Genomic DNA, 11,197 nt, shown 5'->3' with positions numbered 1-11,197 from the left:
TCCCACTGGGTTCAGTTATTGGCTGGGAGCAGCCTCCAAGGAACATGACATTGGGGTGAACACTACTGTAGATCTGGGAGTATGGCAGCTGGAGGCGCTCCGCCAACTACATCCTCAAAGCAGTTCTCCTGAAGGGAGAGCTGAGTGGTGTGCCCAGGGCTGCCACAGAGCATAAGGAGAGGGAGAAAGGGGCTGACCGGGTGGGTTTGGTCTGCCAGGGAGACCGACTGATGAGGTATTCATCTACTCATTTGGGTAATAAGATGGGTAATACTCTCTGAAAGCAAGGCTGCGATGAGACTGGTGACTCAGATGTGCCCACCCGTAGTATAAAACTGGCATAACCCTGTTGGGAAGCTGAGTGGAAACAAGAACAAAGAAAGAGAACTTCTATTTGTTCAATCCGTTAACACCACTTCTGGGAATCTAGCCACTGTTAAGTTATTCAAAAGAAGCAAAAAGCTTAGAGCACAAAGGTGTTCAATGCAAAGTTATTTCAAATGGCAAGAATTTATGGGTAGGAAAAAAATGTGATGGTGGGCTTTGCTTAAAATAATCCAGAAAAAAATGTTTGTGCAGGGCCAGTAAGGATGGGGGTAGTAGGTGAAACAATGTTGGCAAAATATTGTCTTATTCAACTCTGAGTGCTAGGTAATTGGGGGCTCATTATCCTATTCTATCTTTTTGTGCATACTTGATACTTTTCATAATAAAAGCAATAAAAACAAAAAAATGGCAAGAAAACAGGAAAATTCTAAATGATGAAATATTATACACTAATAACATGTATACATACGGACAAATGGAAATGTTTATAGAATAATAGTATATACTAATAATAGTATTCAAAATAGTGTTTATACTCTTGCCACTTGTCATTTGTTGCCATTATATCAAAATTGTCTCTTCAAGTCATACAATGAAAATAACTTTTTTATTTGGTTGGAAAGCAGGATCCTGCATAAATTTCCTCTTAAGAGTTTGATGTCTGTTAATTCCATCTGAGAAGAACAAGCCAGGATCCTCAGGCCAAAACAATTCAAAGCCATCCTGGAAATTAACTAACCCTACCAAAAAACTGTAAATACCAATTCCCTATCTCCTCTCTTAGACCAAAATTAATTTCAGATGGTTTAAAAATGATGGTGTAAAAAAATAAAAGTATTAAAAGATCATAGTCAAATATTTATTTTGGGAGTGAGGAAGCGCTAAGTATGACAACAAAGGTGAAATTCATGTAAAAATAAACTGATTACATAGCAGAAAATATTAACCTGGATTTCAAAAAATGTCATTTTGAAATATATCTATATTGTTGCATGTATTAATAGTTCATTTCTTTTTATTTATGTACACTATTTCATTGTGTGACTATACCACAGCTTATTCATCCACTGATTTGTCAGTGAACACTTGGGTTGTTTCCAGCTTGGGGCTATGACGAATAAACCTGTGAACATCCATATACAAGTCTTTGCATAGATCTATGCTTTTTTTTCTCTTAGGTAAATGCCTAGGAGTGGAATGGCTGGGTCCCATGGTAGGTGAATGTTTAACTTTTTCAGAAAATACCAAACTGTTTCCCAAGATGGTTATGTGGTTTTACATTCCCACCAGCAGCATATGAAAGTTTCAGTTATTCCTCATCCTCACCAACATCTGGTATGGTCAGTCTTTTTAAATTTAATCATTCTAACAGGTGTGTAGTGGTATATCAGGGTGGGTTTAGTTTGTATTTCTTTTAATAACTAATTACCTCAAAAAAGTGCATTCTGTATGATTCTATGTATACAAAATTCTAGAAAATTCAAAGAAAAGCTCTAAGGACAGAGAGCAGATCAGGGGTTGCCTGGGGATATGAGGGATGGGTGGGAAGGACTGGAGGGAAAGATCACAAAGGCGCATGGGGACACGTGGAGGGGTGATGAGTATTTCACTATCTTGGTTGTGGTGATGGCTTAGCGATGTCTACACGAGTCAAAACTTACCAAACAGTACACTTCCTATGTGTGCAGTTTATTGTATGTCAATTGTAACTCAAAAAAAAACTATAAAAATAAAATAAATCTCAAAATGAAAGAGAAAAATTAAAGTATCATAAATAGTTAAAAGATAAATGAGGGTGGGGGGTGGGAAGGGATAGCCTGGGATTTCAAAATTGTAGAATAGATAAACAAGATTACACTGTATAGCACAGGGAAATATACACAAAATGTTATGATAACTCACAGAGAAAAAAATGTGACAATGAGTGTGTATATGTCCATGAATGACTGAAAAATTGTGCTGAACCCTGGAATTTGAAACATTGTAAAATGATTATAAATCAATAAAAAATGTTAAAAAAAATAAAAATTAAAAAAAAAAAAAGATAAATGACAGGGCAGCAGGAATAGCTCAGCGGTAAAGCACGTGCTTACCATGCATGAGGTCCTGGGTCCCCCATTTAAAAAATAAGTAAACAATTAAATTAATAATAAACAAACCAAATTACCTCCCCCTCCAAAAAAAGATAAATGACAAACTGAGACATATATGATGAAGTGTTGATACCCTTAAAATAGAACAAGTTAACATAAAGTCACATGGAAAACATGAAATCCCTTAAAGAAAATGGGTAAGTAACATGAACAAGCAACTTAACTGCTAAAATAGCCCAAAAATATGGGAGGAAAAAAAAATCCATCTTACTTGTAACCAAATAGATGCAAATTCAAAGTACAATGAGATCTCATTTTTTTATCAGTTGGTCAGAGATTCAAAAGATTTGCAAACCCAAGTCTAACAAAGTATAAACAGAAACAAGTCTTATCATCAGACATTCCTATTTAGGGCTAAATGGTCACATTCTGGAGGACATTTAGCTATTCAAAACCTTACAAACATTCATGTTCTTTGGCTCAGAGATTCTAATTTCAGGAATATGTTCTGAGGAAATAACCAGAATTCATATTTTAAAATAATAATGTATGTACAAGCATAAACCTAGCAGCATAGTTTAAAATAATGAAAAGCTGGAAGCTGCCTAAATAGCCAGGAATGAGGGACTTGTTAAATTAAGTAGCTCTATATTCATAATGTGGAATGCTATGCATCCCTTAAAAAGGATAAATTTAGAGTTTTCTTCAGTCGTAGAGAAGGAATCCAAACGTGTTGTTAATTCAAAGAGTAATTTAAAAATCATATATATAAGTCGATCCCCATTTATAACAAAAATACACACACAAAAACAGGCACTTAAAATGCTGGGGTCTTATCAATAGCTACACTTTTTGCTCCACACTCTACTCAAAGATGAAGTAGAATGCCTCCCAAAATAGATTCCACTCCACAATGCAGTCATGAGGAATAAATGTTTTACTGAAGACTGCACAGGGAGCTGTGGGAGGCATTCTGCACCACCACTATTCAGCAGATCTTCATAACAATTCCATTTAAACTTTCTGGGGTTTTTTTCAATTTCCTTTGCAGCCACTGATTCCTCAGCCCAAGGGCCCAGGGTCTCAAAGTCACTCTACTCCTCCACTCAGTCCCCCTCAACCCACCTCTGATTCTCCCCCTCTTTTTGCCATTTCAAGGATGCAGCCTTGAGAGAGCAATGGGTTGTGGAGACCACTTAGACTGTGAACCCCAGAAGGGCCTCGCTCCAAATTCTTCAGATTTTGGTGGGTGTGGAAATCTATTCATCTTGCAGCCACCCAAGATAAGCCTTCTATGTAAATTCCCTTGCTTATTAAACCTGTCACCTACCAATCTGGAGTGGCTGCTTCATTCTTAGGTCTCTCCCTGCCTTCCGTGTTGGGAGCCAGGTTCAGATTTCACCCAGGAAATCCCCAAATTTGCAAACAAGCACATATGAATTTTAAGGGGACACAAAAGTCTAAAACATTCAGTTTTAGAATTTCAATACTTAATTTTACAATTGGCAAAAAGAAAAATACCTATTGCTGAATAGTTGTAAATGTAATTGTTTTAAGAAAGTGATCACAGATATGCTTCAATTCGTTTACGATGGTGTATTGATTACTTAATGTAAAAAGTTTTTAAAGTACAAACACGGCATATTTTATTCTGTTTTTTTTTAAATAGCTTTTTACACTAAAGCAAAACTGCCTATAAACATTTTAATTCCCTTTGCCTTTCCATAAAGCATTAGACTTTTCGTTACCTAAAATGACACTCAAGGATATGTAAATGTTAATGGAAACATGGGTTTTGCGGTTGGCAAAATTCTAACATTGCCCCCACCCTCAAGATTCCTGTCCCCTGATTATTCAATCAAACACTGACCTAAGTACTGTTATGGAGGGATTGTGCAGGCATAATTAAAGTCCCAAGTAAGTTGGCCTTAATATACAGATTAGCCACGTCAGTTTGATTTAATCAGGTGAATCCTTAAAAGGACTTTTCTCTGACTGGTAGCAGGAGTCAGAGAGATTTGAAGCATGACAAATATTACACATCCCTGCCTGCCTGAATGGTGGATGACAAGGAAGGTGGGGACCTGAAAACAGTCCCCAGGTAGCAGCCAGAAAGGAAACAAGGAGAAAGGAACTTCAACAACTCTTTCTGAGAGCCCCCAGGCAAGACGCCAGCCCAGCCGATACTCTGATGTCAGACTTGTGATACCCTAAGCACAGAACTCATTCAAGCCCACTTGGACTTCTGACCCACAGAACTGTTAGTTAATAAATATGCACGGTGCTTTGAGTTGCCAAGTCTATGGTGATTTGTTCTATAGCAACAGCAAACAAAAACAGATTTCCAATTAATATTATTTGCATTGAGATGTTATATTTTCTGCTATTTTTAAATGCCTTTTGAGGGTTTAATGCAATACAATAAGTACCTGCGTATATCTAAAGATGTTTTTAAATTGGAATTTAATTCCAAAGTCATCAAATTATAAAAAGTTAAAAGAAAAAGATACGCTGTCATCCCATGTCTCTGGGTAAGCTTTATCAGTACATATAGTCTAAATATAAACACATTTTCTAAAATACAAAGTGAAATTGTGCATTGTAGGTATTATCTTAATAATATACTTACTTTAGATTCAATTGTTTTTAATTAAGATTGTTTTTAAGTTTTAAATAATGTTACAACTTAAACATATTCTTTGATATGACAATAATAAATAATATTAAGATTAGATGTTAATAGGATGTTAAACTAAGATTTAAAATAGTAATAGGAGTTGTAAGTGAGAGGAAGAATGAGAAAAATCAGAAAAGAGGAAAATAACTAACTGAAAAGCTTTAATATTTGGACTTTTTCAAATTGTAAACAGTGGTCTCAGTAGTCATTTTTTTTCAAGGAAAAAGATGACAAGCCTTTTGCATGGGGTAACTACAGCCACCTGCAGCCTCAGACCACATGAAATACCAACTCCATATCTGTTTCTCCAGTTACCGCTTTGGTCCAGGGAAACCGAATGTGGGATTACAGCCCCTAGAGCAAAAAGAACACACTGACTCTTTCCCTGCTAAAGAAATGACCATTACCTTTTTCCACAGGAAGTGACAAAACAAGGCTAGCTGTTCATCAAAACTATTTTCTTTCCTTCCTGGGTACACCCCTAGACTACACCTCACAAAGGACTTTGCAGTTAAGAGGGTCATGTGACTGAGTTCTGGCCAGGAGAATGTAAGTGGAAGGGAGTTATCCCACTACTTGGTGACCTAGAAAGTCCTCCTATGTAAAATCTGACTTTCTTTAACGGAATATCCTTCAGAAGGATGGTGATACCCAGGGTGACCTCGGTAACCACTTGCTAAAGATGGCAGTGCCTCCATCCTTGCGGGTCCAAGTGGAAGAATAACTGCATAGAGGAACAAACCACCCTTCACCTTGCGAATGAGGATATATGTGGGGAGTAAGTTATTAGGTTAAGATGCTGGATTTCCAAATTTGTTTGTTATATGATCTGATGTTACTACAACCAATACCAAAAAATAAGACAAGAAATAGAGACAAAATACTTACAGTACTAATCTCTCTTCTGTCAAAGAAGAAAGCCTTCACACAGGGAACTATATTCAGTATCTTATAGTAACTTACAATGAAAAAGAATATGAAAACTAATGTATGTATATGTATGACTGAAACATTATATTGTACACTAGAAATTAACACATTATAAATGACTATACTTCAATTTTTAAAAAAAAATGGTTCATCTAGGAAAAAAGAAAAGAAGAAAGCCTTCAAATAAATTACTAAGATCCTGACATTAGAAAAAAAGTTACCCTGATAATCACCAGTTTAATCTTCCTAGGTTATTATCTAGGTAGATTCTGTGGGTCTAAACTTGAAGGCAAAAGAGTACTGGCCACGGAAGTTTTTTTTAAATTTTTGATCACTACAAAAAGAAGGGATTTTTATTTAATGATGTACTTACTTGCAAAAATTACGAAGACTTAAGTCAGAACTCCTTACTCTTTTTTTTCCATGCCATTTGTCATCTTTTTTTTCTTTTTCTTTTTCTTTTTTTTTTAGGGAGACATTTCTATTTATAGTCAAGGACCAAGAAACAAAGTCTGCAAATGCTCCCTACAAGGGCTGAGGAGACAGGAGAGGGGCGGGAGGAGACACATAATACACTGCGTTCTTCTGAGGCGCCCCAGCTCTTCATTCTAACACTTGAACCACGGAGAGACAGCCATCCCTTTTCACCCAGGCTGCGGAAGGATGGAAGCCTCGCCCAGTAGCTCAGCTCCTAAAGGGCAGGCAGAGTAAGAGCCCCGGGGTCTGCGGGGAGCCCCCAGGCCCTGCTGAAGGAGGTCCACGCTGCTGCCGGTGGCCGGTCCCGGCTCCCGGGGTCCTGGCTTCTCTTGATTCTCAGCGGCAAGTTGTCAGTCGAATTCATTGGTCAATGTGGACCTGTCGGCGTATTACTCCAAGGTCTCCTCTGGCTTTATTCACTAGGGCTTGTGTTTCTCTGAAGGCATCTCTCATCCTCCTGATGGCGTAAGGTCGCTTCAGCGTCTCCACAAGCTTGGGTCCACGCCAGCGCGGAAACTGCTCCTCCTCCGTCTATAGCTGTAGGCGCTGAAGTCTTGCTCTCCCTCAGCATCAACCCGTACACGTCCCGCAGCTGTGTGCGGCCACAGGCTGCCATCTTGGAAAGAAAAGTACCCCAGGGGCGCCTCTTCGCCCAGGTTTCGTGAAACTTCGGCCGCTGGGGGAAGCGCCCACGAGACGTCCACGCGGGGCTCCGCCCAGGTCGCCGCCCGCGCCCCGCCCAGGCCCTCCTGCCACGCGCGGCGGCGCAGTTCGCCGGCTGTCACCTTCTTTTTTCAAAGATCACTTTATTGAGGTATAACTGACATACAGAAAGCTGTAGCTGTTTAGTGTGTATACAACTTGATGAATTAAGTGTACACCTGTGAAACCATCACCACAATCAAGGCCGCAGGTTTCTCCATCGCATTACCTTCCAATATGGCACAGAATTTACTTCCTTGTGATGTTTGTCATTGATTCTCTACCTCCCCTTACTGAATAATCAGGCTTCACAAGGGCAGGAATCTTTGTCTGTTTTCTTTACAGATACAGCTTAAGAGCCTAGAACAAGGCCTTGCAAATAGTAAATGTTTGCTGAGTGAATGAATACCTTCTTCCACCTGTAGCATCTATATACAAAAGCCTTAACGTTTCTAAATATTGGATCTTCTCTCACTTGCCTCATAAAACTGAGGGATACATCCTCAGAATGACAGTACCTGCTATCTGAGATAATAGGAATAATTAAACAGTCAGAGATACACATTATAGGGGACATTCTGAAGATGATACCAACCAAAATTCTCCAGCAAAATAGCTTACATCCATCCAAATACACCAGGGAAAAGTTAGGATCCATATCTAGGGCCAGTAGATAATCAGGAAGACAAGGAAAAATTACATAAAATATATTATTAATAATGGTAATAAACTATCCAATAATGCTGCTCGCAATAAACCAGTCCAACCAAGCTGGTCTCCTGGATGCTCCTGGAAGGTACCCAGACACGCTCCTGCACTTGCAGTTCCTGTGACTGAGGTGACCTTTCCAAGGATCCACGTGGCTCCTCATCTCTCTTCCTTTAGGTCATTGATCAAATGTCACATGGTGAGGCCTTCCCTGACTGCCCTATTTACAATCGAATACCCTCACCCTAGGAATTCCCTATTTCCTTTTCCTGTCATATTTTCCTCCATAACCCTCTAACATGTTAAAGATTTTACATATTTGTTTTGTCTATTTTTCATTCCCCCTCCACACTAGAATGTAAACCTCATAAAGGTTGACTTTTTACAATCTATTTTTATATATAGTGGCTAACATTTGCAAATCTCAAACTCCCAAATTTATCACTTCCCACCCCCTTTAAGATTGTTTACTATGTCTGCGAGTCTGTTTCTGTTTTATAGATGAGTTCATAGTGTCCTTTTTCCCTTTTTTTTTTTTTTTTAGATTCCACGTATGAGTGATACATGGTATTTTTCTATCTCTTTCTGGCTTACTTCACTTAGAATGACAATCTCTAGGTCCATTCATGCTGCTGCAAATGGCATTATTTTATTCTTTTTTATGCCTGAGTAGTAGCCCATTGTATAAATATGCCACAATTTCTTTATCCAGTCATCTGTCAATGGTCATCTAGGTTGCTTCCATGTCTTGGCTATTGTATATAGTGCTGCTATGAACATTGGGTTGCATGTAAGGGTGGATCGTTTTATCTCTTCTATTAACTGCTGAAATCTCAGGGCCTAGAAAAATAACTGGCACATAGTAGTGCTCAAAGAGTATTTGTTGAATGAACAGATAAATGATCAAATAAAAAAAATTTAAATTATGTAGCTAAAAATTACAAGTCTTTTTTTTCTTTTGTCTTTTTGTTCTGGACAGGGAGGAGGTAATTAGGCTTATTTATTTATTTTTTAATGGAGGGACTGGGGATTGAATCCAAGACCTTGTGCATCCTAAGCACACACTGTTACCACTGAGCTATACCCTCTCCCCCTACAATTCTCTATTTTTTTTAATTGAAGTATAGTCAGTTTACAATGTTGTGTTAATTTCTGAGATACAGCTAGAGCTTTTGTTTATGTGGGTTATGTCTATCAATAATGACCACATTTGAAGTTAAACTAAAATTTTTAACATTTCTGTATTGATTGATTTTTAAATAGCTATTACAAACTCATCACATGCTAACATAAATATAGCATGAAAAAATAAGCATATTTTGAAATATTTGAAGGAGAAAATGACTTCTTTTCATTTCTACAAATTTCTTTCTGAGATTTAATAGAAGACACCAGTATTTTCATATTTGTTTCTGTATTCATTCTGCTGCCTATGTCAATCTGGTTGAAATACATGTAGTTGGAAAAGGGAAGAGTATTTTAATAGCTTTTTAAGATATTTGTGGCTAGTCTTCTTTGCTATTACATCCAAACCCAAACAACTGGTAGTTTCTTAAAGGTTAGTTGCCACATGGAGCCTGAAATCATATCAAAGAAATTTCTTGTACTCTGTTGCATTAAATGTATTGGTCTGTTTTGTTCTTTAAATGTATCTGTTACCCATGCAAGATTTGGTCACTTCATGCATTGGTCATTTGGAAAAGACTGGTTCAATGAGTTATGCAGCTCTTCCACATTTGACATGTTTCATTATACAATATCATGATATATTGGTTAATATCAGCACTTATAGAGAAGTCGTTAAGACCTGAGAAACTTCAGGCTCATAATAGTGGATATAGTTTGAATTTTGTCAAAGCCAACAAACACTATCAGTCATTGTCCCTGAAGTGACTGGCTCACTTGAATCATCTGTTTAAAAAAAAAAAAAATCTAGCAAATACCGAAGTCCAGATAGCCAGAGTTTGTCTGCAAGTCCTTCATCCGCGTGAAAACGATGTTTCATGGACAGAGTGTCTAGGCCAGCTCACCAATAGCACAAGTGAGACAACCATTATATTTCAAAATTGCTTTTGATGTACCTCCCATGTCATCATACAGAATACTAAAAAGATGTGTACTCGAGGGATGAATTGAGAAAAATTATCAGTTTCATCAAAGACATTCTTAAGTAAAACTAGTTTCGGGGGTTTGTTCGGGTGTTTTGCTTGCTCATTTGTTTTTATTGGGAAGGAAGGTGATGAGAATACAAATGAGTACCACCACCTTGATTCATGCGATGGTGCCGGCAGTTTTTTGTTTGTTTGTTTGTTTTGTTTTTTCCTTTTTTGGAGGGGAGATAATTAGGTCTATTTATTTAATTACTTTTTAAATGGAGGTACTGGGATTGAACCCAGGACCTTGTGCATGCTAAGCATGCGCTCTACCACTTGAGCTATACCCTCCCCTGCAGTTTTAAATTCACTATTGCTTCTGCACCACGAGTACAAATGTCAACACTGCAAAAAAGGCAAATCATGCCTTTGTGTCATTATGAAAATAGTTTGGTCCCTCTGAGGACCACCTTAAGGGGTTTGGCGGGTCCTCAGGAGTCTACTGCCCACACTTTGAGGACAGCTAGGAAAGCATATGCTGCAGTAACAACAACCTTGAAATCTCAATGGTATTAAAGAAAAAGGTTTCTTTCTTGCTCAGGTTATAATGTCCAACACATGTCAACAGGGTGCTCTGCTCCTCACTGTCCTTAGGACCCAGGATGTAGTTAGTTGTTGTAAACTTCTTAGTGTCAGAATCTTTTGTTCTTGTAGCTGTCCACATAGGTCAGATCACGATGTTCCTGCAAACTTCCAATAAGACAAGTGTTATTCTCTGTTCTGCAACTTTTTATGAACAGAATGGAAACTCTATATGAGTGAAAACTCTGTATGAATGGGAAAGTATCATACTCTTAAAGGTCAGAGTCTTCAGAATGGGCTAGCCTATATATTTCAGGCTATAGGCAACATCCTTTTACAAAAAGTGCAGAACCAGGATGACTAAGCACAGAAAACAGAGCACAGGATTAGAGCTAAAGGAACAGATCTAACATGGAGTCAGGTTTGCTCTTCCCTATTACAATAAGAAAATGTTGGAGGAAATGATTCTGGTATTAAATAATGGCTTTGAATAGGCTAACCACTTGTGAGGTTTTTTCACTCATGGGTATATTTTCCTTTCAGGTCAAAAGGAGTTTGAAGGTCTCCTAAGACACTTACAGTTCTTTCCTTCTGCCTCCTGGGCAGGC

The 11,197-nt window shown here is 38.0% G+C and overlaps 1 long non-coding RNA gene across 1 annotated transcript in view; it reads left to right on the top strand.

The window, feature by feature from the left end:
• The first annotated feature begins 2,326 nt into the window (after positions 1 to 2,326).
• Positions 2,327 to 11,197, top strand: part of LOC116657994 — a 23,140-nt gene continuing 14,269 nt past the window's right edge. The window contains exon 1 of the long non-coding RNA XR_004313197.1: positions 2,327 to 2,430. This is a non-coding gene — a long non-coding RNA (uncharacterized LOC116657994). The remainder of the gene's footprint in view (positions 2,431 to 11,197) is intronic.

Source organism: Camelus ferus, chromosome 19, assembly GCF_009834535.1.
Source record: "Camelus ferus isolate YT-003-E chromosome 19, BCGSAC_Cfer_1.0, whole genome shotgun sequence".
Taxonomy (NCBI): Eukaryota; Metazoa; Chordata; class Mammalia; order Artiodactyla; family Camelidae; genus Camelus; species Camelus ferus.
This window is presented reverse-complemented; position numbering and strand designations above follow the sequence as displayed.